Source organism: Mus pahari, chromosome 6 (genome assembly GCF_900095145.1).
Source record: "Mus pahari chromosome 6, PAHARI_EIJ_v1.1, whole genome shotgun sequence".
In the NCBI taxonomy this organism is placed as follows: domain Eukaryota; kingdom Metazoa; phylum Chordata; class Mammalia; order Rodentia; family Muridae; genus Mus; species Mus pahari.
Window position 1 is genome coordinate 83,983,253 of NC_034595.1, and position 25,733 is coordinate 84,008,985.

At 53.1% G+C, this 25,733-nt stretch overlaps 1 protein-coding gene across 9 annotated transcripts in view; it reads left to right on the forward strand.

Moving 5' to 3' along the window:
* Window positions 1-25,733, forward strand: part of Ahdc1 (AT-hook DNA binding motif containing 1) — a 65,775-nt gene that overhangs the window by 14,421 nt on the left and 25,621 nt on the right. Inside the window, exon 1 of one of the 9 annotated variants that reach the window (XM_029539441.1) lies at window positions 13,604-14,156. The exons of 6 other annotated variants lie outside the window; for them this stretch is intronic. The gene's annotated coding sequence lies outside the window, so the exon portion shown is untranslated. Of the gene's footprint in view, window positions 1-13,603; window positions 14,157-19,779; window positions 20,008-25,057; window positions 25,081-25,733 lie in introns of those variants that run through there. 2 more of the 9 variants (XM_029539442.1, XM_029539443.1) reach the window with 2 other exon arrangements.

The following is a 25,733-nucleotide window of genomic DNA, read 5'->3' on the forward strand; positions in this document are numbered from 1 at the left end:
CTGAGTGGGGGCTGGGGGCTGGCCCCACTGGCTCCCCCAGGGTGGAGGGTGAAGAGTTAGTTCTCTCTTTGGACAGGAAGACAAATGATCCCATTATGAGACCGTGATTTTATTCCACGTGTCACGGAGTCTGAGATTAACTTGCTCACCAGTCTGTGACAAACCCCTCACACCCAACACACACACACATACACAGACACACACGTGCAGAGGTACAGAGACACACACATCCATGCTGTCACAAACACAGCTAAGCATTGCTGGGCTACATACAATCCATAGCATGGCTCACACTGTAGCACATGCTCAGATACGCCAAAGCCTCTAGACCCAAAGCTTCAAAATAGTGTGTTCTCAGAGTAAGGCCACCCCGATCTACAGATACAAACAAGCAGCTCAAGAGGTCTCTTGCATCCGACCCTCAAACACGCACAGTCAGGGACACATGGCAACCCAGAGACACAGATAAACTTCGACACACAAAACCAGACACTGCCACCCAGACAGGCATAGACCAACAGCCACACTCTCAGACAAAGGCCCTAGATACATACAGACAAAGACAAGCGTAGACAACACGGCTGGCAGGGCTCACACAAGCACAGGCGTGCACACCCGGACATAGACAAAGACGAATAAATGCCCAGAGGTTTTGCTGTGGACAGATGTGGAGGCACTCGCACATCTGGGTCTCTTTCTCAGTCTCCCTGCCTCAGAACATAGCGATCTGGCACCTGAGAGGCTCTCAGGAATCTTCTGCCCCAGGAGAGCCCCCAAATTTTGCCCCCCCCCCTTCTGGCACTAAGCCTGTGGCAGAGGCCACTCCAGCCACACCCTCCGCAGAGCCCTGACACCTCTCAAACTTCTGCATTGTTCACACTCACAGGGGACACCGGCTTCTCCTGTGCTGCCTTATGACAATCCCCCTTACAGTCTCACCCCCTCATCCGTGTCCCTCCTCCTCCTCTGTCTTCTTCAGTCATTCTTCCTTCCTGCAGCAACTTCAGTCAGGTACAGACAGCATCGTCTGTGTGTGGATTGTATGCACACATACATAGTTTTCCTCACTTGGATGCCTAGGCAGGCCCACAGGCTCTATGGCTTGCTTGCACAGTGCTTCCTACCCCCACCCCCACCTCCTTGCCTTCTTACACAGGTTAACTCACACGTGCAGCACACATGTATTGTCACCTCTCACACAGGCATACACACACACACACACACACACACACACACACACACACACACACACACACACACTCTTTCTGACCTCCTGCTACACTCCTCCCTCTGTCTCCCACGAACACTCCCGCTGGCTGCCAGGAGTGGAGCCCTGCTGTAGATTAGGTTCTCATGGTCCTTTGTCACTTCTCCTCACCCTGTCCTTGGCCTTCCCAGCCTCAGGCTCTCCTCTACCCCGGGCCCTGCATGCTGTGTACTGTGTCTTCTTTTGTCTTTCTTCTCTTCTGTTTGGTTAACAAGTGTGTACCAGCACTCATTCCCTTAACACACTGTGTGACCAGTGTTTATGAGGGAAGCCCCAGGGAGGCTGGTAATCAAGACCAGCACAGACTCTCCTCACTCCCAAGCTTCGGGGCCAACCTAGCTACTTGTTGCTTCTCCCTTTCTGCTAGATTAGAAGGTAAGCCTTGATCTTGACTCTTAAGGGATGTGTATGAAGTCATAACAGGAGTGCTGTGGAAGGGAACAGAATGTACAGAGCCTTAAGGGAATCAGAAGTTGACGAGGGAGGGTGTAGCACAGCTCAGAGCAGAGGAGAGCTTCCGAGAGGGCAGGCTCCAGGTGACACCGAATGCTCAGGGAGTGGAGTTTTTGTCCAGTGAGCCACAAGAAGACACAAAGTCTTTAGCCTCAGGCTCTGGACTAGGACAGAATGGAGACAGGGTTGGGAAAGTTAGCTTTTGTTTGTTCACAGGGTGGCCTCACAGCTCTGAGCCTGGAACGACACTGATCCTTGTCTGTAGTTGAACCTCTACATGCTCCTGTTGATTAACCACTAGATGTTTTTTTGTTTTTTGTTTTTTTTCAAAGATTTACTTATTTATTATATGTAAGTACACTGTAGCTGTCTTCAGACACTCCAGAAGAGGAAGTCAGATCTTGTTACGGATGGTTTGTGAGCCACCATGTAGTTGCTGGGATTTGAACTCCGGACCTTTGAAAGAGCAGTCGGGTGCTCTTACCCACTGAGCCATCTCACCAGCCCACTAGATGTTTTTTTAGACTGGTTGCTGCTGTACGGTCCTGGCGGGCCTGGAACTCGCAGAGCTTCTGCCTCTATCTCTGGAGTGCTCGGATTAAAAGCCCTACCTGACCTTCTTGTTTTCAGATAAGGTCTCCCCTGGAATTCAGGCTAGGCCAGAATTCATTGTGTAGCCCAGGAGCCTGCTGGCCTGATTCAGCCCCCCCCCCAACCCCCACCACAGGAGGCTTTTTTGGGAGGTCTGAGTAGAATAGGCGGGAATTGCTTGCTGGGAATTGCTCGCCTGGTTCGGTTCGTCTCACCTAGAAGCATGCAGCATAGAAACGGAGGTTCATTTACAGTCAAGGATCCGATGGCTCCAGGTTCAGAGCTGTGAGGCCTTTCTGAGCAGGGACCATCCCGTGAAAAGGGGACCGTACGAGTGATGCTGGACTTGTAGAGAACCAGTCAGTAGTAGTCACTACAGTCAGATATCAGTTGGCTGTGAGGAAGGACATCAGATGAGATCCACTCAGCACCTATTGAGTGCTGGGTGCCGTGCCAGGTGCTGGGCAGACTATCAGGCAGACAGTAGAAAGTGCCCTGGCAGGTAGAGCGTCCTGATTGCTTAGAGGAGGAAAGCATGTGGAGCCTGTGTGGCCTATGGAGCTAACTGGTAGGATCTGAGCAGGCCGTTGGGGGGGAAGGAGCTTCAGGTAGAACCATTCATTATCTGTCATCAACAGCCAGAGGGCAGAAACTAAGAGTGGGGTACCCTTCATCCACTGTTGGGAAGGCCATAAGGTGATGGAGTGTGGCTTGGGGCTGTAGAACGGTCAGTCAGTGTGGAGGTGGGTTTCACTCAGACTCCAATGTTTGATGGTAACTGTGAAATGTGGCCACCGAGATTCAGCTTCAGGCCCATCGCATGCATGCCCTGGCCTCAGTTTCCCCATCTGTGACGTGAGCTGTTGTCTTGTGTGGGAGAAAACTGGCACCATGAGGGTTGGGCTAGCCAACTGGAGTGAACATCTTTGGCTTGGGTTCTGGGCCTCAGTAGTGCCTTCTCTGAGTGTACTGTGGGAATGAAGTGAGGGGTCTCCAGGAGGCACCCCAAAGAGAGCCCAGAGCCCAGCACAGAAGACAAAGGGCTTCCCAAAATCTGACTCCAAGCCCTAGAGAGGACCCAGAAGAGAGGGGCCTGTGTCCGTCCCTCTTGCGTCCTGCTCCAACTTTGATGTGGCAGTGGATATAGGCCATGGGCCATGTGCCCAGGAGGTCACAGTGTCTAATCTCTGACCTGGGCTGTGTGAGGACCCTTCCTCCCACTGACCGAGGAGCAAGGGCCAGGAAGGTAGTTCATGGAGTCCTTTTGGGATGTCAGAGCCAGGTGAATGTTTTGGGGGAGGTATGCTCTGCCATAATCTTTAGGGATGGGGTTGTAGTAGTATAAGGCAAGTGATCTGCCACACCCCTCTCTCAGATGCCCTAGATCTGGGCTGTGAGGGGCCCTTTAAGCATCTCACCTGTGAGGTGGGGCTAGGAGAATTAATTTCCTGTGCTATTTTAATTTTACTGTATTTAATTTGCTATTTATTTTAATTAATTAACAGAGTTAATCTCTTATTCTAACTTGCTGCCAGTGGTTCCTCTTGCCTTTCAGAGGGGTAGAAGGCCTGGCCAGGTGATACCGGGCTAGCTGTGGGGGAAATAGAGGCTCTGGGGAGCAGGTTTCCCCTTTACCTTTGCTATCTCAGGGTGTCCCCCATGGCCCCTGCTTCTTCCCCAAGGGGCTCTCCCTACCCCCTTTCCCCTCCAGGTCAGCATGGGGCTGTAGCTATAGTGTTGCGGCCCTGAGAAGCCTGACCTGAATCTGCCTATGTTCTTCAGGAAACAGTTTGTGGGTCCCTGGGGTTGTAGGAGGGAAGGTGCCTTCTGGGTGGTATTTTGAGGCTGAATTTTTGATGTCAGTTGAGGAGGAGGTCAGTTTTTACCAATAGCTCTCTGCCCTACCTGGCAGTCAGATGACATGCTCGGTGTATGGTCAGGCTTCTAGGTGCATGACCAAGCACCCGTGACCGTCCGTGGCTATGACCTCAATCATCGGTGATAGGGGACAGGATTACCCCTGGTCAGTGTGAAGAAAGTGAGGCTTCTGAGAGGGCCAAGTGACTTACTTGCCTGAGGTCACACAGCAACTAAGAGAAGCAAGTCCTGGATTCAGGCAGTAAACCTTTCTTGGGTGGAAAGGGTTAACAGTTGGCGACCTCGCTGACCTCTTGGAGGATGAGGCCAGAACAGATGACTTGGGAGGATGTGGGGCTGGGGAGTCACAGTGGCTTCCCTGAGGATAGGGTTTCTGCTCGCTCTCCATTTCCTGAGCCTTCTGCGTGTGCTGTGTGGTCATCCTCGAGAGGCCTTCCACAGCAGGATAGTCCTGCTTTCCTTAAGGACTTCTTTCTGGTGTTGAGAGTTGAACCCAGAGCCTCGTGCACACTGAGCACATCCTGTTCCACTGAGCTGCTCCCACACCCTCAACTTTTACTTAGCAAACACTTAGAATTTTACAAGTAGATATTCACATAGCCATCACCTCTGTTGTCCTTGTTTTTATACATTGTCTGCAACCTCCACTCCCCCTTTCCCCATGGCCTGATTTACTTCTTTTAGTTAACTGTGATCACTTGGAGTCCAGAACTATTAATGGAAGATTCTAGAAATAAACAGTTTTAAGTTTAAGTTTTAAGTACTTTCGTTGCAGTTATTTTATTGTAAGCATTCTACTACAGTGTTGTTAATCTCTCAGGGTTCGTAATTTATAAACTTGAAAACATAGTTTTCTGTAGGGGTTGGTATTGTTCAGAGTCTCAGGCATTTACCTGGGCAAATCTTGTTAACTTATCTCCCAGGTGGAGGGAGAGGGTATGGGGCAGGGGTACAACATCCTGTATCACAGATGCAAGGCTTGGAAGAGCTTCAAGACCTGTTCAGCGCTGTCCTATGAAGCCAGTGCTTTTGAACTTGGGACACTGGAATCAAGGCTCTCATTTTGAACCACTATATTATCCTTCTCCCCCACCCTACTACCGTGGTGCTTTAAGTTAGGGGGGAGTCCTGAACTTACAGAGAAAAGGTGTGTTTGGGAAGCATCCCATCTAGGCTAAAAGGCAGACTTCACCATCACGGATATTTGAAAGGGCAGAGATAGCCCACAGCTCAAAGCCAGTAGGAGGACACAGGAGTAGAGAGCACCAGGCATCCCTGGTGAGGTATCCTTGGTGGAACAGAGCTCTATTGCTGCAGTGGTGGCTACAGAGGGGGCCCAGGAGAATCGATTGTCCTCAGAAAGTTCCCTGTCACGCTGGAGGAATAACATTGATGTGTGTGACTGGTTCTCAAGGGTTGTGTCACACAGCGAGAGAAAAATTATCTCAATGTCCAGAGTTGAGAGTTTATAGATTTGGATCCTGTGCTGCCTACAGTTACTTCTTGAGCCTCAGTTTCCTCTTCTGTCAAGAGGAAGATTACAAGACCGATGCTTTAGGGTTTTATTAGACTCGCTGAGGTCCAGTGCAAAGGGTTTGAGCTCAAAAGCAGAGGTTAGCGTGTTCAGACCCCACACCTGAACAAAGGAAGCCCCACCCCAGAGCTCTGGAGGAGGGAACGGCGAGGTGGAGGGAGGGCAGGAGGGCAGGCCGAGGCAGTGCCCGGTTTTAACTCCTAGGAGTGAGGCTGGAAAGATGGCTCAGGAGTTAAGAACACTTGTTGCTAGTCCAGAGAATCCAAGTTCAGTTCCCATGTTGGGCAGTTCACAGTCATCTGTAGCCACACAAGATCCAGAGAATCCAGAGCCGTCTTCCAGCCTCTGAAGGCATCCACACACACATACAACAGATATAGAAATAAAACAAAATCTCTGAGTCCTGCTTATGGTACGTGGCCTTGATTGTCAGTCAAGTGGACATATTAGCAGCTCTCCCCACCTCTTGAGAGTGATGATCTAGTTAAACAAGTAATACAAAGAGCCTCTTGGGTAACACACGACTTTCCAACCACTACAGAGAGTAAGGTACTGAACATTTTAGCTGTCTTCTTTTCATCATAATTTGGAAAGAAGTGTGTGGAGGGGAGCCGTTCAGAAAGGAAGAACTGAGCGGGCTGACACTCTTTGGACGGAGATGAGCTACACAATAAAATGTCACAGTGTGGGCTGGTGTTCACCGAGGGCTTAGTGTGGAGCTCCACACTCAGGAGGCAGAGCGTGTATCATCCTCATTTGAAGGTAGGAAATGGGTTCCAAGAGGTACAGTGACATCCCCCAAGTAACACAGCTAATCAGAAAATCACACATGTGTGCACACGTGCTCACACACGTGAAACAAAGTCAAAAAAGAGTTACCTAGTAGGGATGGGGCTAACTTTTCTCTCTCCTCTCCATTTCCTTTTCCTTTTCCTTTTCCTTTTCCTTTTCCTTTTACCCTTCCTTCCTTCCTCCCCCCCCTTCCTTTCGGAGTTAAGTCTGTCTACACAAGCCGGGCAGTGGTGGCGCACGCCTTTAATCCCAGCACTTGGGAGGTGGACGCAGGCGGATTTCTGAGTTCGAGGCCAGCCTCATCTACAGAGTGAGTTCCAGGACAGCCAGGGCTACACAGAGAAGCCCTGTCTTGAAAANANAAAAAAAAAAAAAAAAAGTCTGTCTACACAGCCCCAGCCTGTCCTAACTCACTCTGAAGACCAGGATTTCCTGGAACTCAGAGATCAGCCTGCTTCTGCTTCCTACATGCTGAGATTAAAGACCTGGGCCATCACTGGTTGCCTGGAGCTACATTTCTTAATCACAGTCAAGTTAGTTCAATCAAGCTAGTTGGGGGCTGGGGTGGGGGTAGGGGTTGAGCCAGCAGAGGAAGGAGGAATCCCTTGTCAGGAGAGAGACTGGGGACTAGAATAGCCAAAAAGAAACGGAAGCGGACAAGAAGGACAAGACGCTCGCATGTGTGCGTGCTCTTGCGGGGGGGGGGGGGGCGCTCGTGCTCATGCTCAAACAGAAGAGAAAAGGGGAGAAGGGAGTGGGGAGACTGACTTGCGCAGTCCAGACTGTCCTCCAATTTGAACTTGCTGCATTGGCAACTTCCCGTATTGGCCTCCTAGGGCTTACAGGTGTGAGCCACTACTCTGGACTGAAATGAAGGACTGAGAAATGGGAGGAAATGGCTTAGTAAAGAAGGGTTGGGGTGGCTAGTGGCCTTGGGCCATTTGATGGGTGACAGTAAGAGGCTTGGCTCATGATCAGGAAAGGAAGTATTGCATAGTTATTAACAGGGTGGGCTCTGGAGGTAGCCTAACCAAGCTGCCTCCTGCCCACTGTCTTTGAGTACAAGATGGCCCGAGAGCAGTATAGTGCCTGGAACACGGGCTGACATGGCTCCTTCAACCTCAGGCAACACAGTGCACATCAAGGGTTAGGCTGTTTTAGGGCACAAAGTACAGAACAGAATTGATGTATTAACAAAACAACCCCCAAACCTCTACTTTCAGCAAATTTACACAGACAGTAAAACAATCCACACACAGGCAGGTAGAATGTATAGTTTGTTAGCTGGCTAGGCCCCTTGGAAGGCTAAGGAAAGAACATCATGAGTTCAAGGACAACCTGGGCTATATAGTGAGACCCTGTCTCCAACACAAACAAGAACGTGTGTGGTGTGTGTGTGTTTGTGTGTGTAGTTAGAAGGTTACTAGAAGTTCCAAGGAGGAAATAGAAGCAGTGTGCACTTATGGCATACAAGATTGCAAGGGTGTCCTGAATATATAACTTTTGTTTTTTTTGTTTTTGTTTTTTGAAAGATTTATTTATTTATTATATGTAAGTACACTGTAGCTGTCTTTAGACACTCCAGAAAAGGGCGTCAGATCTTGTTATGGATGGTTTGTGAGCCACCACGTGGTTGCTGGGATTTGAACTCCGGACCTTCGGAAGAGCAGTTGGGTGCTCTTACCCACTGAGCCATCTCACCAGCCCATAACTTTTGTTTTTTGAGACAGGGTTTCTCTTTGTAGTCTTGGCTGTCCTGGAACTAAAATTGTAGATCAGGCTGGTCTCAAACTCAGAGTTCCACCCGCCTCTGCCTCCTAAATCCTGGGATTAGAGGCATGTGCCACCACCACCCAGCTGGATTTTTGAAGCAAGGGTCTTACTGAGTTGGCCAGGCTGCTGTGGAACACCTGGCCACTCTCCTGCCTCAGCCTCCTGAGTATCTGGAAGTGTGGATGCACGCCATCACTCTTGGCACAGATGATAATTTGAAATAAACTTACAGATAGAGGCTGTGGTGATGATTTAGAATTGTTAAATTTTATTAGAACAACCCCCCTCCTCCCAGCACACACTTTACAAGTGATTTATCCTTCATGAATATCATGTGAGGTGTAGATGTTGCTGTTCCCATTAGTAAGGTGGGGGACACTGAAGCTCAAAGGGGAAAAAAACAAACAAACAAACAGAGTTACCCTTGATTCCCTGAGAGTCCCTGTGGCAAGGGGGCAGAATGAGAGTGGAGTAGAGAGAGAAAGCTAAGGTAAAGCCAGTGGCCAGACATGGAGCCTAGCTGGACAGTTACAGAAGTGGCCTACTTCGCATGGTCAGTACACTTCAGCCTGCTCTGTTCAGGGTGAGCTGAGAGAGGCTGAACAAGGAATAACCCTAAGGGCACACACAGCAGGGGCAACCGGCCAGACCTGAGGTGGGGGGGGATATGGGGGGGGAGTGGGGTGTCAGCCAGCAGGGCCAGATCTGTCCAGAACTGAGTGAGTCTGTGGGTGGCACTCAGATGGGTGGAGATGAAGAAATCAGCAGGGCCCAGGTCGGCTGTGAAGGCCACTGAATGTCAAGCCAGGGACCTCAGCCTTGAAGTTGTCATCAGCACTAAGGCAAAGTCACAGTCAGGAGATGGGACGTGAGGACACACAGGACAGTCCTTGAAGGAGATGGGGGTGGGAAGCCCATCGAGGAACCTCCGCAGCCGAGCAGGTGATGAGGTCAGGCCAGAGACATTTAGGTTGGCAGAAAAGAATGAGACCTGAGATCTCGTACTCTCGGACATTGCCCTTTGGTCCTTCCTAGCATGGGTCCTTTCTTCTATATACCTGTTTTCTCATTTAGATTTTTAACTTTGGGGCTAAGGATCCATTTTGAGAAGATGACAGAGCTAGGGCCTTCTCTGCAGATAAATATAAGAATGATTTGGCTAACATTTTGTGACAAAATCCATGAACTGAGCTGGGGGGGGGGGGGTCAGCGTGATTAAGAGTGGCACTAGTGCCAAGTGCTTCTGGGCCAGGCGCTGCATGAAGCGTTCTGCCTCGCAGCCTGGTTAAAGCTATGTACAGCATATGGGACGGATACCATTATTCGTTGGGATCTGTAGCTAAGGAAGCCTACAGAGGCCGAGTGACTGGCTCAGAATCACAGCTGCAAAGGGAGACTGAGTTCGTCAGCCCGGACATTACGGTTAGCTCAGGATTCTAGGACCAAGTGGGGAGGAATGGCAGGGACCAGGACAGGCCTGGGAGGAGTCTTAAAGGCCATGGAGAAATTGAAGACAAGAGGTAGGGAAAAGGGCTGCATCAATGCCAGCTTAGCCCTGAGACGGGAGAGGCATCAGGTGATCCAGGTGAGAGTTGAGAAGGAGCATCTCATTTAGAGTTCTCTGGCCTGGCTTCCAGAGTCTGCCTTGTAGAATCCTACGGCTAATGGCGTCTGCTGGGGAAGGGTGGAGTGTAGGCTCCTCTAACTTCATGACCTGATTATGTTGAGCTGGCTGGCAGAGAAGCCCTTATCCCTGACCCTTTGACTCAGCTCCAGTGCTGTCGCTGGAATCTGCCCTCCCTCCCTCCCTCCCTCCCTGTGCCAAGGCCACTGAGAACTGCCAGTGGGCCTTGAACTCTCCAGGGGAATGCAGAAGTAGAGACTCCATTCCAGAGAAGACGCCTGGGGTCCGTCCGATGAGATTACAGTGGACTCTGTATTAGGACCAGTATTAGGTTCTCACTGGGCTCCATCAAGCACAGCCAGGAGTGATGGGGCTTAGCTCCGTAGGCTGGAATACGGGTTTGTGGGGAATTGGACTTGGCTGTCTAGAAAAGGTCTTTTTGTAAAGAGTCAGATAGTAAAAGTTATAAGGCTTTGTAGGCCATTCATTCTGTTGTGGTACCTTGAAAGTAGCCTTAGACAATGCATAAACAGATGACCAGGCTGTGTGCCAGTAAAACTTCACTTATAAAATAGACACAGGCTGCTTTTGGCCCATGGGTTGTAATTTGCCAACTCCCGGTGAAAAGCCTTATTCTTTCTGAAGGATGTGCAGGTTTTAAACTAATATTAGTGATCTCTGAGCAAATAAGTCTGATGTATCGGGCAGGTTGATCTGGAAGGTGATCTTGGACTAGAGTCAAGGGTGAGCACCTGTTTGTAATCCCAGCACCAGGAAAGTCCAGGCACGAGATGAGATGTTGAGTTTGAGGTTAGCCTAGGCTCTGTAGTGAGCTCCACACCAGCCTGGGCTACAGAATATAGTCATGCCTCAAAAAAAAGAAGCTATAACAACCGAAAACTTGACAGTGGCTGAACATACTTAGAAATCTCTGGCTTTGCCTAAATTCACAGAAAGCTGGGCTGGGGAAGCATGGGGTGTTGAGATTCAGACCCCTGCATAAGGCTGTGGTCTGGATTGGGGAAGTGGGTGATCTGACAGCTACAGATACTGATCTGGAGTTGGCAGAATTTTGGTCATAAGCCATCATCTGATCTAGAACAGCACACTATAATAAAGCACAGTGGATGGAAGTAAACATTTTTTAATACCTGTGGGTTTTTTTTTGTTTGTTTTGTTTTGTTTTGTTTGTTTGTTTTTGAGGCAGGGTCTTACTGCACAGCTCTGTCTGGACTCGACAGAGATCCACTTGCCTCTACCTTCCTGGTCCTGGTATTAAAGGCATGCAACCACTTTTTTTTTTCTAAGACAGGGTGTCTCTGTCAAAAAGGAGGCTTGGAATGTAGCCCAGGCTTGCCTCATCTCAAACTTAAGACCCTTTCTTAGACTCCCACATGCTGGAATTACAGGCATGTGCCAGCAGGCTGGGGGCTCTAAGAAAGAGAAGCAAAATCCATTCACTAATGTGTCATATCTAACGCAGCATATCAAAGATAGGATCATATCAACATAGAATCATTACAGGATTGCTGAGCTATTTTCCTTTTTTTAATAGCAGGACTGGAGTGTCTGCTGTATATTTTATCCATCTCTCACTGGAGACTAACAGTGTTCTCAGCACTCAGAAGCCACGTGTGACAGGTGGCAGCCTTTTCTTTGGGACTAGGGTCCAGGCAGAATTATCTGGAATAAATAGGGTTGAAGTGTTGGGTTACACCTTTAGCCAATTTGCACCGGTATAGACTGGCCCAGCAGGAGCCGGCACCTGGGCTGTGGGTTGAGGGGAAAGGATTCCCCTCCCTCAGGGTTCTGAGGAACTGGCCCCAGGTGGAACCTCTACTGTGGCTCCAGGCCTCAGGGCTTTTTGGCATCACCTCTGAGCACTGGTTCTTAGCTCCTTCCTTTCATCCCAATGTCACCCCTGACTCTGGAGTCCGTCCTGGCCTGGTAGGTGGGGGAGGGCAGGGTGGCAGCTGGACCCTTGGAGCAGAAACCCTGCCCCTCTAAGCCAGCTGCTGCCAGCCTTCCTGGACTGACTCTATGGAAACAGGGGACCCGGAGACAGAAATAAACTGCCAGGTTTCCGGGGCGGGAGAAAGGGGGGGGGTGATATGTGACTGCCAACCTTTGTGTTTCCTTGCTTGGAGTGGTGTGTGTGTGTGTGTGTGTGTGTGTAGGGAGCAGGAAGCATCTCTAGGCTCTGTGAGGATGCCCTACCCCCCTCCCTGTGTCATATCTCCTCATTTCTGTACCCCTTACCTCTGAGGCTGGGTTGAGTCTAGAATATGATAAATGAGTTAACTTCAGGGGCCAAGTACTCTGAGATGAGCATTGGAAAGCAGAGAGAAGTCTTGGACATCCAGTTTGGTACCCATTTTTAGACACTGTCCAGAGACCCTCTAGCTGTCCCACAGCAGGTGCTGAACAGATTCAACAGTTGCAGCAGGGTACTAAAGAGATGGGAGATCTCTATTGGGTACCTATTCTGACACATTGGGCTTAAGGTGTAATTAATTTATGTCAGTAATTAATATTCTGAAGCCAGTTTGTCTGACTTTGGGCTGTGCTGTTGTCTAACCTCTGGCAGGTCACTACCGAACCTCAGTTTCCTCCGGCAAAAAAAAACAAAAAACAAAAAACAACACTGTATCTTTATTGAGACCTTAACGGAGTTAATGCTTTTTGATAATGCAGAGCCAGTGTACATGCTGTTGGCCACTAATATGAAGCAGGCGCTAGATGTAAATGTATTGTATGAAAATACACTGTTTTGGTGTACGGCACTTTTCCTCTGAAAGGGGGGCTTTTTAAATCCCTCCCACTTAATAAATGCCACCCCCAAAAAAGTTTTGCTCAGGAAAAGGCCGCACGGCAAAGTGAATAAGGTACCCTCAGAATAAAGCCGGGTAGCTCATCCCAACTTACAGGTAAGGAAATCGAGGCCGGTGATTGGCCACTGGTGCTCGGCGGCGCTATCCAGTGAGACCTGAGTCCGCCGCTGGGGAGGGAGTGCCCGGGCCGCGGGCGCTCACCGGAGGAGGGGCGTGCAGGTAGCGGGCGCCTCGCAGCCACCGGCCGCTGTCAGGCGGTGTTAGCAATTCTGCCGCTCGACCCCCCAGAGCAAGCGAGTCCGGCCGGGTGTCTCCCGGGCCCTCCCCAGCCCGGAGCCGGATCGAAGCGGCCCTCCCCTCCCCTTCCACGTGTCCCTCCTCCGCGGGTAGCCGAGGGCCCCGGCTAGCGGGACGGGGGCCAGGAAAAAGCCGAAAACAGCGCGGCCCGGCCGCTCCCCTCCCGCTCAAAATAGCCCCCGGCTGGGGCTGCGACGCATTCCGCCGTCCCCGGGGCGCGGGAAGGAGCGGCGGGCCGGGCTACGTGGCTGCCTCGCCGAGTGTGGGACTGTGGGTGGGGGCGAGGGCGGGCCGCACGGTCGCTCGCTCGCTCGCCCGGCGGGCCGGCATGTGGCTGTCCTTCGGGGAGCCTTGGCAGCCCGGGCGGCGCGCTGCGCCGGGATGATGGAGAGCTTCTGGAATTTCCTGCAGCTGGAGAGCGCGAGCGGCCGGGGGAACCGGCCCAGCGCGGCTCGGGAAGGGGGCGCCGAGCCGGCCGACCCCCGCACGCGTCTCCGCCGCAGCCGCCGTCGCCGCTCCGGGGGTGTGGGAGGTGTCCCCGCCCCGGTCCCGGACCTCCCCCGGGCGAGGCGGGAGGCTCCCCTCCCCCGTCGCTCCTTCGGGGCTGGCGGGGGTCCAGGCCCGCCCTTCCCCGGCCTGGGCGGCGGACAGGGGCCAGGTGCAGGCGACGCCCCTCCCCCCGCCGCCTGGTTTCCCTCTCGGCCCCGTCACCTCCGCCGGAGTCAGAAGCCCTGCGGCCTCCTGGGGAGGGGGCGGGGGCGCAGGCGCGGCCACCGGGCGGCCAGGTAGCTCGAGGGGCGACGGCGGCGTCGGCGGCAAAACTCGGCAGCGGCTTCCTTCGGCCGGCAGACCCGCGCCTCCTGCTCGAGCCGAGGCGTCGAAGGGCTGCCTCCCTGCTGGAGGCAGGCGAGGCCGTTCGCTCCCAGGCCCCCTCCTCCTCGCAACGACCGAGCCGGTGGACCGCGGACGGCTGGGGACATCCTGAATGATTTCCCCAACTCAGGCAGCAGCTTGCTTTGGGGCGTAACTCTGCACCTTGCGGGTCAGGGAGTCCAGAAAAGGGACCCGGGAGGGAAGGCGTCCCGTTTCCCGGAGCCCCGAAAGCCAGGGGAGTTGGTAAGTGACCTCTCAGGGCTTTTTTTTTTTTTTTTTTTTAATTTCACTGTTTGTGTGTGTGTGCGCGCGCTGCGCGCGTGTGTTCAGAGATTAGTTTCCCCACAACTTTGCCTAATTCTAGAACCTTTTGGCAAAGTACGGATGGAGACGGATGAACCGTTTGGCCACTCCCAGCAGAAGGCCCCGATTCAGTTACAATTCCCGCTCCCACCGAGCTTACCGCACCGCGTGAAACCGAAGCATCGGTGGTAGGCATGGTTTGATTCTTTCTCTGCCCTGCACTGTCCAGTGTCCTCAGACAAGTCTCTTTACTCCTGAGTGTACCTTTGACTTTTCTGGAAAAAAAAAAAAACACCTAGGCCTCGTGGGACTTAAAGATGCACGTGTAAAGCAATTAGTATGGGGCCCACTCGTAGTAAGGACACCTGAGTAACAGCAGTCGCTTTCTGGAGGATAGAGGCCACCCCTAAAGCATTAATCCCATCGGCCTTCCACTGGCCCCTGTAGAACGTGGTTTCCCGAGGTAATCGGTGTCTCGTGAGAAGGATGGAGAGGGAGAGCCGTTGGTTTCAATGAGTGTTCATTTATTCATTAAACCCGTGCTTACTGTTGTTAGGTTCAGGTAGAGCTGTCTACCCGGGGTAAGAGACCTTGTAAGTACTGGGTGCTGGAAACCAGTTCTGGGCACAATGTATTAGTCTTTCCTCCCCAGCCTGTTCTAAGTGGACTGGAAACTGATGCCCAAGGTGGGGGCTGGTCCCCTCCGGATGCTCCCACTGTTCCGCTGGGGGGTGGGGCTGGCAGAGGACAAAGCTTCGCGTCTCCAGGTGTAAGGCCCAGGCCGGCTTAAGGTCAGTAGGATTCTCCCTTTGGGGCTCCTTGCTCTCTTTCTACCCCACCGCTGCCAGATGCGCAGATTCAAATTCAAATTCCTCTAGGCTCCACTCCAGCCCAGGAAGTACACCTGGACCTGTTGTTCACACCTTCTCCCCCACCCCCACCTACCCTGGTTCTGTTTTCCGTTTGATTGGCCTTTCTCCATTGAGAAAGACTAGTACACCGGAAGGAGCCCAAGATTCCTTTCAGTAGGGCTGATGTTGAAGGACTTTAATCCTAGCACTTAGGAGGCAGAGGCGGATGGATCTCCTGTACCGTAGAAGCCAGCCAGGTTACACACACAGTGAGGCCCCATCTCAAAACAACAAAGGTTACATTTGACTGTAAACTTGATGTCTTGAACCTCAAGTTTGCCTTTCTGCAGAATGGGCTAGAGATGGAACTGCCTATCAGGCCCAAGGCCTTCCATTTAAATCCCCAACACCACCAGGTACTATATGTGGGTAAATAAAACTACCTCGAACACCTATCTCTTCAATTCATCCAACTCAACGTCCCAGGGACATCCTGGCAGAGATCTACTTAAATAATACGGGACATGGATTCCCTGGAAATAAAGTGATTTTGCTTGAATGCTATGTGTATGGGCTAGAGAAACCTTTGGGTTCTAGTAGTACGCTGGGGGTCTGGTTACAGAGTTCAGGAACCTGCCCTTTGGCTGGGCCAGGAAGTCCAGTGCAGCCCACTCTGAGCTACCACACAGAGACAGCCTGTTTGGGAATCAGAAAGTGTTGCAGCTTGGGTTAGGGAGTAGGCAGCAAGGTTGTAAAACAGGTCCCATCAGAAGTTAACAATGCGCAAGCAAGCCAGACAGTGGTGGTACACGACTTTAGTCCCCAGCACTCCGGAGGCAGAGGGAAGCGAATCTCTGCAAGTTCGAGGCCAGTCTTGTTTACTAAGTAAGTTCCAGGACGGCCAGAGCTACACAAAGCAATCCTGTCTGGAAAAAACAAATGCACATGCATATATCTGGCAAGTTTCTCAGACCCACAGAGGGCTCACAGTAATGGATTGAAAAACTACAGTTAAGCTGTGGGACTTTGAGCAGGCAATTTCTCTTCTGTGTCTCTGTTCCCTTCTTCTTGACACAGGCTGGATAGGTTACTCCCTCAGGCACCTTCTAGCTCTGACAGGCTCCAAGCCTGTGTTGACTGATGCGTCCTAGGAGATAGCACACAGAGAACCAAGTTGTCTGGGAGAACCCTGTCAAGGTATCCCCCACACCTCCCTGAGAGCGAGCAAGGTAGAGCACCTTCCTTAGAGAAACACACTCTTCAGGGATGCTGACGGGAATCATGGTGGGTGGAGGGGGCTTGTTCCCCAAATGAGCAGTGTTGCTGCCTCCCAGGGTTTCTATGTTCCTGTGAGAGAGAGAGAGAGAGAGAGAGAGAGAGAGAGAGAGAGAGAGAGATGCTCTAGAATAAGAGGAAAGGAATGTGTGACAGGGACCAGTAAGTCGCTAGGGATGGGGTGCTGTCCAGAAGAGTCATCTCAGTGACAGTGGATCAGGGTGTGCTCTAGACAAGGAGGCTGGCCATGGAGAGGAAGGGAGGCTATGCTGCCCAGGCTCCAGCCTCGAGCAGAGGGGAAGGCTCGCCCTCTTTGCACTGTTCGGAATTGCAGTTCTCTTGTGAGGGATTCTGTGTGGGGTTGTTGTCAAGGTTTCCTGAGCAGTGACTATCTGGAGGGTGTGTCGTAAGAGAGTAGGCAGTCCCTGATCTTTTGGGATGCCATCTGATTGTATGGGGCTTTTTGGGTGCCTCTACTCTAGCTCTTATCCAGAGGGAGGTCCTAAAACTGGGTGGAGAGAGGCTGGAAATCTGCCCCTTCTAGTGCCTGTGTAGGTAACAGGCAGGCCTAGGCCTCACTCACTGTAATTTTACCACGGTGCCTAAGTCAGGAACAGGCGTGAATTGACCTTTTAACCCCTTCCCCGCCGTGGGATTAGATTCTGTTTCCTGTTCAATCTTCTCCAGAACCAGTTCCATCCCGAGGCACCTCCCACCCCAACAACCATCGCCTTCTCTCCCTCCATCCTTATCAGGCCTTGGGGAGATCCTGAGGGCCAGGCTGGTGCCGGGTCTGGCAGGAGCTGAGGGCCCAGGCGGGAGTGATAAATATTGAAGAGGAGGGATTTCGGTGTGGGCTGGAGCAGCTGCAGTGGTTCGAGTGTCACACTATCTCTCCCCAGGTTTACTGACCCATTTCCATTCACGCGGCTGCCGGTTTCCTAGCAACGGCAACAGTCCCCCCAGAACAGGCGGAGTGTGTGTCTGCCATTAGCGACGGCTGCAACTGTGTCAAGGTTACCCCGCTCCCTGCAAACCCACCCCGGCGGGTTTGTTTTCTGCCAGCGCCTGGCACACTATATGCCAGCCCAGGCGGGGGGAGAGAAGAGGGCTGGGGGCCAGCCTTAGGGGCTTGGGTGGAGGTGGGGGCTAGGAGTAGCTGCAGTTGGAAATCCAGTGGGAGCCAACTTGGATGGAGTCCGAAGCCTCCCCCCCCAACCCCCCATTTGCTGGTGGAAATTCCTGAGCCTGAGGGGAGCAGGGGGTGGAGCTGTCCCTCGGCCCTGACCCCCGAGATTCCAGAGCCTGGGGGGAGGGGTGTAGGGCTAGGGGCCTCCGGGAGGCCTGCCCCGACTGACCCCACCTGGCTGGCTCTCCTGCCTGCCCTGGCTTCCGCCCACTGTGTTAGCAGCTCAGGGCTCTCTCTTGCTCTCAGCTCTTTGTCCCAGCCTCTGTGCCTGATCTCCCCAACAGACTTTTTGGGGCAGGGTTGTGTTTCTCCCATCAGACTAGGGACTCCTGAGGTTGGGGTTCGCGAAGATTCCTCTCAGCCCTCAGCACCAGTTCCTGGCTGTTTTCCCATCTTATGGGAGATGAGATAAAACATTTAGGGTAGCAAGGGATTTCTTAATGAGGACTAGCCTGGCAGGCAGATGACCCCTTCCTATTACTTGAACACATTCTACCCTCTATGAAACACCACTATATATAGGGCTGGTCAAAGGAAGTATAGAACCCTCTGTAAGCCAGGCTGCAAGGGGTTAGTTAAACTGCCCCCCCACCTTGGTATGTGAGCTCCCCTAGGTTGGGGGGATGGGAGTATGATGTCTATTGCCTTATAACCAACCACTCATGGTCAGCTCAGACCTGACCAGTCACATTCCTTCCCAGGAGGGTTGAAGCTTAAAGCAGAAAGAGCAGAGGCCTGGAGGGAGTTGATGGAATAGTGTGTGTGTGTGTGTGTGTGTGTGTGTGTGTGTGTGTGTGCACTCCACTGAGAAGCTGGGGGCAAGGAGCAGCTGGGAGTAAAGTTTGAAAGCTTCAGTTTCCCCATCTTTGCCCCCACTTGCTATACCCTCAACCCCTCCAGGTAGCCCTCCGAGTCTGGCATAGGTGTACAGACCTGATAACCAATTCTAAACAAAGAGGAGCACAGCAGAGGCAGTTTCTAACATGCAGAGCGGCCCGGGGACTTATGGGGAGCCTCCAGAGTCTCCAGAGTGACTTTCTGGTGCTTGGGGGAGGTTGGCTGGGTCAGAGGCTTTGGCATCTAGGGTACAGAGCAGGCTGTGCAGAACGGTTAGAAAGCAACCTGGGCGGGACCCAGAGAGCCTGGTTCTGTGCCCAGCCCCATGACTGGCGGCTCCTCGCGGCCAGTTAAGAGTCCTCCTATCCTGTTAGTCAGTGATGATGGGTGAGAGATGAGGGTGGGCAGTGATGGTCTGGAGAGGTGTGGGAAACAGCCAGCTCAGGGGGAGTTGCAACATGATCCTGGAGCGAAAAATAGCCCAGGTCATTTTCAGCTGCTTGGGCCGAGGTATCTGATCCCAGCAGGACAGCATGGTCAGGGGCAGGGGTGCACCTTTGTAAAGCTCCTTGAAAACTGGACACTGAGGGTGGGAGGCTAGAGAGAGGTTGCCATACCTGCCTAGGCTTCTTTAGACCCCCTAGGCTCTGGCAGGAGCCCAGGAATCAAATAAGGAATGCAGAGGGTTAACAGGAGGTGAGTCCTGGGCTCCCCCCTTTTGGGTCCACGCCTGGATGAGGTGAAAGGTCAGCCCCAAGGAGTCCAGGGCACTGCTAGGGAGAGAGTCATCTGATCCCGCTCCCCAGCTAGGCTCTGGGGTCACACATTGCCTCCCCGGGAAGGAGTTTGTTTAGACTTGTTCTCATCAGGGGCTGTGGAGGGGTATGTGTGCCTAGATCCATGGGGTCAGGCACCCCAGCCTGTGTAGAGTGCTTTGTCATCCTGGGATTAGGAGAGTTAGAGATGACCCTGCTGGAAATGTTAAAGGTGGCCTCTTCTGGTTCTGCTCCTGCTCTAGCTCTCTGTGATGAGATTCCTCGGGCCAGCATGGAGTAGGACAGCAGAGACACCGATGAGTTAGAATTACCAGCTTGGTGCTAGACTGGCATTGAGATGTGTGTGGGATGGGGAATTACACCTCCATTCAGACATGTCTCTGCTATCTGGTCATATATGTGGTGTAGGGTGCTGGAGGTGTAAGATGCTGTGGTAGGGGGCAGAGAGAACACAATACAAGAATGTGGGCTCTTACATCAAGCTTGGCTTGAGTTCAAATCTTTGCCTCTGTCTTAGCATTGAGATGGGGACTCTAAAAGACACTAAAGCAGGCTTTTGGGCTACTGTTTACCTGTCTGCAGAGTGGGGCAGAGTAGGTGGTACTTAGTGAAAAGTAATGTGAGCGGGTGCGGTGGGGCCTGGGACCAGGGCGCTTAACGTGCTTGACGGCCTGGGTTCAATTCCAAGCACTACCAAAAATAAAAAGCATGATAACAGATCTCACTAGCTGCCAGGCTGACTCTAAAGAGAAGTTGGTAAGCTAGAGCCATAGGAGGGAGAGGGCAGCTTTGAGACTGGCTGGGTCTGTCTCAGGAACCGCAGGCTGTGGGGCCATAACTAGCTGACTTGGTTGGAATATGAGGTGAGTGGCCTTCTCTGTGAGGTAAGGGTTGTTGGTTCAGTTTAGGGTTGGCTGTACCTATTGTTGACCCCCCCCCCACTCCACCCTGGCAGGCAGGCCTTGTGTGGCTCTGTGGGTGTAAGTGTCCCCAGAGAGTGGCTGTAGGTATGTTTGAGAAGGCGCAGGCATCCTGAGTGAGAACAAGCAGTCTTTGTCTGCTTCCAGCCCCCAGCTGGGCTGGGCTCTCTCTAGGGGATCCCCTGTTTCTGAGCCCAGATCCCAGCCCATGGGCTGTGCCTCTGCCCACAGGTATCCATCTGAGTGGTGTGGGTGTTGTGAGTCCCCTCTCCCGTCCTGGGCAGGGGGAAGACTTGCACTGAAGTCCCCTAAAAGAGTCAGGAGCTGGTGTGCCCAAAGCCCTGCCCCCCTCCTTGAGATGCCACTCCAGGTGGGACCATCCCCTTGGAGCTTTGCCTGATCTCCTGAGTTCCCAGTGCAGTAAGTGGAGTCAGCAGGAGATCCTAGAACAGGCTGGACTGAGGAGGAGCCAGGAGACCTCAAAGGCTTGCCCCACTCCTACAGTGAGAGAGGCTGAACTGGGATCCTGAGACCACAGGCCCAGCTTAAAATCTTAAAAAGACTGCTTCTGGAAGCCTCTGTTTTTTTTTCTAGTCCCTATCTCCATTTTACCAGATACTACTTTCTGGAGAAAACCTTGCCAGAATCTATCCTCACCTCCAGTAAAGGCACCCCCTCCATTACCTTCACTCAGCATGTCTACAGAGGGACAGCCGCTGAGGTATAACAATAACACCAGCTCTCCATGAAGCAGCTTGCAGGATACTAGACACTGCCCGTTCTGTGTGTGATTTATCTTTTCACAACTGGATTGGGAGCTCCGGAACAGGGTTACAGACATGGCATGAGTCAGAAAAGGCACCACTAGATGTTTAGGTTGGGATGGATGGTGAGGAAACGAGCTTATGGAAGGGAAGCTGCCCAGAGCCACACAGGGAGCAACACAGCCAGTGCTGGAGGCCTGGGAGAGCTGCAGGCAGAAATGCCAGGGAGACTTCAACCCGATCCTTCCCTGCAAGCATCAGGACAGGAGAGCACTGGGTGTGTCTATCTTTTCCTTCCACACATCTGTACCAGACCCTTTGACTAGGGGAAGAGGAGGCCGTGTTTGGGCAGCTAAGAGAGCATTTGCAGGCCAAGGGAAGCAATTCTGGACTTCATGAAATACTGTGAGCCCAGTGATTCGGGACATAAAGATGTAGCTTGCAGGTGGGAGGTTCCAAGTTGGGCAAAGAGGAGTGTTGGGATCCAAAGTCTGTGGGGATTCGGTGCAAGGGAGGCGGAGATCATGCTGGGCCAGCACTCCCCAGCACACACCCACAGGCTGGCTTAGTGGAATGCTGGGAAGCCCCGGGGATGGGGCCAAGCAGCCAAGGTGTCTCCGGTGGCACGGAAGCAGTTAAGAGCTGCCTCAGCCCGTTCCTTCAGACAATTAGTGACATCTCGCTTGACAACACCACACTGAGCCGCTGCAGACCTCAGCACACCCCCCGCCCCCCCCCCCCAGCCGCTTCAGCTGTTTATTCTTGGGCTTTAACAATTGGGATTCTGACTTGGAGGAACGGGCGCCCTGCACTGCCCTCTGACCCACCGTCGCCTTGGCAACTGGAGCCCGGTAGGCCTGGGCTCTGCGTTAGGATTACAGATCCTGAATTCACAATCTTGCTTCCCTGCAAGCAAAAGCAGCAGCAGCATGTGGGATCTTCAGCCAGACTGCAGGGAACAGGAGAGGAAGATCCCCAGGGGGCATCCTGAGACAACCCGGGGATGGCACATGTGACCTGGGGAAGGGGGCCTCCCTGGGATTGGACCAGGCCAATCCCAGCATCTTCCAGTTGCTCTCTGGAAACTTCCTGGTAGAGCCCTGAGGGCAGAGACAAGTGTCTTCATCACACCCCTTCCCCCTTAGCCAGCCCCTACCATGCCCAGAGCTCCCAAGTGCCAGCAGACTGTGCCCCTGCCGTGCCTGCCACCATGGCAACAGGCCCCCCTCCCTTGACAGCCCTGTCCACCCCCCCCACCCCCCAAGCAGCCAACTGCCCCAGCTGAAACCAGAGCCGATGCATCTGTGAGCCTCATGCCCAGAGCCACATTCCATTTCTGTCCTCTGTGCGTCCCCCCCCCCCAAGTTCTGGCGACATCGCCCCTCCTGTTCACGCCCCTCCCTCCACCCCTGCCTGTTCCTGCTGTCCCCCCACACTCTATCCATCACTTAGTGTCTCCCCCTTCTTTTCACCCCATTCTCTGAGTGCATCTCACCCTCTTGAGTGTCTCCGCTAGTCTCTGGGTGTGTCAGTCCCTCTGTCTCCTGCACCCCGGGTTGCTGTGCCTAGGCCTGTCTGTGGCAAGCTCCTCCATCTCTCTCCCTCTATATGTCTTTGTCTCTGCATCATCCTGTCTCTCTCTCTCTCTCTCTCTCTCTCTCTCTCTCTCTCTCGTCTTTGTCTCCCTCCTCTTCACATTCTTCCTGAGTCTGTTTCTTGCCGTCTCCCCTGTCATGGTCTCCCTACCTCTCTGCAGCTATGTTTCCCATCCCTTCCCTTCTCCCTTTCTCCTTAGGCTGTTTTTCTTCCTCTGCCTCTGCCTTTATCTCCTCATACTCTCTGTCCTCACCGGTTGGTTCTCTCTAAATTCAGATTTCTTTCAAGACTCTTTTCTGTGCCCTGTTTGTTTGGTCATCTGTCTTGTAGCCAATGGCCAGAGAGCTGAGGGTAGCCCTTCAGGGTCACCCCAAAGAAAGGCTCCTTTCTAGTAGGAACTCTATGCCCTGGGCACCCCACTGGGCATATGTAATTGAACTTGAAATGGGCAGAGTCTAAGATTAAAGAGCCTGTAGAAAATGGGGTACCAGATGAAGAATTTGAGGCCTCTTTTGCAGTTACAAGGTGGCCTTTCCTACTTGGTCACCCTTCTAGTGGCCCATGCGGCACAAAGGAGCACTCCCAGGGGCTAAGCTAGACAGGAACCCTGCTATCTTGTAGGGTACCTGGGCCGCACTGATCCCTAAGATTTGTCCTTTGCTCCCGATATGATGGCTATCTCAGGCTGTGCCTCAGTTTCCAGACCTGATACTCGCTAGCTGTGGCTTTAAAGTACTTTGAGTTCCTGGAACAAAGCCTTATGAGGAACAAGGAAAGGCTTGGGTAACTCGCTGCTCACAGCACCGGGAAGACTGCTGCCCAGAACCACAGTCTTGGTGAAATCAAGGTCCTGTCTCTTCTAGTGCCGAGAGGGAGGCAGTGTCCCTCTCCACAAGGCTGGCAGCCCCTGGTGTCCAGCCCTCCCAGGCTGGACAACGGCCTCTGGCCTTCCTCCTGTCATCTTCCCCCAGTGAAGAGTTAGGGAAACAGGCCCTAGGGTAGGGATCCGGGCTTCCAGGGTTCAGCCCTGGCCTCTGGGTGTGGCAAGGCCTAGTCTGGCAGACAGTTCTAGGACCCTGGGGTCTGGACACCAAAGGGGTCAGGTAGGGGGGTAGGGGTGCCAGGGGAGGCGGGTTGCACGCAAGGCATGCTGGGCCCCCTTGGCGGGTGGGTGGGGGGAGCAAAGCTGGCATGGAGGCCTCAGCTAAAATTAGCTGCTTCCCTGCGCGGGAGCGAGCGAGCATGCATGCCAGCCGCCCAGATCGCCGCTGCCTTGGCAGGCCATCTGTCACCACGTTTTTTTGCTAAGTCCCCCAGGGCCCCCTAGCTCTAGCCACCCCCAGGGGCTAGAAGGACTCTGCTCTGAGAATGTTGCTGAGGAAAGTTGTGGCCTTTGCTGCAGTCCCGCTGTGTGACCTCAGGTTAGGTCTACCACTCTCTGAACACACAGTAGGGCCCTGAACACTGCGGTCTCAGGACCTCAGGTTAGGTCTGTCCCTCTCTGGACACACAGTAGGGCCCTGGAACACTGCGGTCTCAGGACCTCAGGTTAGGTCTGTCCCTCTCTGGACACACAGTAGGGCTCTGGAACACTGCGGTCTCGGGTTCTTCAGTCCTGTGCAGCAGGTGCTGTTGTGGGTCATGGGGACAGGAGGGGACTTGAGTGTGTTCTCTTCCCTTTGAGCTGTTGCTCTGGTCCATGGTTCTAAGGTAGTCCAAGTGAGGTCGAGGGTAAAGGTGAGGTGGAGGACAGACTTGTGTCTGAGCTCATGGTTTTAGCTTAAGGCAGTCTGTCCTATATCCAGCAACACCTCCACACCCCCACCCCACATCTCGGGCTGCCTTAAAGAACCAGTCCACATGGGAAGCCAGGCAGTGGAGACAGGGTTCAGCTGACGCTGGTCTAGCCTGTACCTGGAGGGACTTCAGCTCTCCAGTTATTTTCCCTCTCTTCCTGTTCTGCTTGTGTCCTGTGGTCTTATGAGGGCCCTTGAGGAAGAAACAGCAAGGAGTGGAAGCGGCTCCCTTCCCTTCTGTAAAGCTGCTTCTGACCCTAGTATTTCTTCAGCCCCTTCTCTCTCCCCGCCACCAAAGAGGCTGGGCTGCTGCTCCAAGGTCACCCAACTTGGCCTGGGAGGAGCGTAGACTTGAACCCGGGCCTCTTGGCTCCTAGCCTTCCACACCACTCTGGCCAGCAGGCTGGGCCTGTTCCCTTAGTGAGTCATGCTCCTGGACTTTGTCCTCCTTGTCTCTGTCCCTAGTTCTGTGGCCTGAAGTGTGGAGAGGGACAGCCGTCCCAGCAAAGGGTAGTTCAGCCACTATCCTACCCCCTCCTTGAGTTCATTAGAAATGGAACGGGAGGTTGGGAAGGTGACATTTCTGTGTGTGCCCGCACAGCTTCCTTCCCAGTCTCCTCTTAGCACCTGGCTGCTGGTTCCCCAGGCAGAAGGCCACGGTACCTCCCCTCCTGGTGTCCAGGGAGCAAGGTCACACCCAGAGCCCTGTGTGCCTCCACCTCCTCCTGGGGCCAGAAGCGTTTGTCACTGGGGCAACGTGTGGCTATGCCCGGTTCTAGCATTGCTGGGGTGACATTCATGCCCTGTGAGCTGTGACACTCGCTCCTGCAGGCAGAGGACAGACAGTACCGCCCAGACTGGTGACAGTGCTGGGGTAGGGGTGTGGGTGGGATGTCATGTCTAGATGGGGACTCATGGTTGTGTCCCTGGTCATGCTTTGTGGGTGGAAGAGACCTCTCCCATGGCGGGAACTATTTTGGTTCACTGTCTATGACAGGTTTCCTGTCAATGGGTAAGAGGTGCCCGGTTAGGTAGTCACACTGTCTAAGGGTGACGACTGGCTATCTGCCTTGTGCCATCTGGGGGCATCAGATATGACCATCTCACACTTTGAAGGAAGCAACAGGTTGCATGCTCAGCTATTCATGTTGGGAGATTCTTAGTGCCAGCCTGCCCGTCTCTGACTGTTGTGACGGTGGCATGCATGAGTGTCTCATGCTGTTGGGATGTTGTTAGAGAGCTAGGGGCCTGTCTCTCACCCTAAAGAGACAACATACCACCCTGTTGTGTGTGGTTGGCAGTTGGTGGGACTTCCCCATTCGGGCCACAAGGTCCCCAAAAGGCTGGCCAGAGGAAACACTTGTGGCCCTAAGCACAGACAAGTGTGTGGGGGGGTGTCTTAGTACTGCAGGACCTACCTTCTGACCCAAGAACCAGTCTTCAGAACTGGGCCTTGGGAGAAGGGACCCAGTGTTTTTCAGGGAGCGTGGGAAGGGGCCTCTGGGGCCTAGGC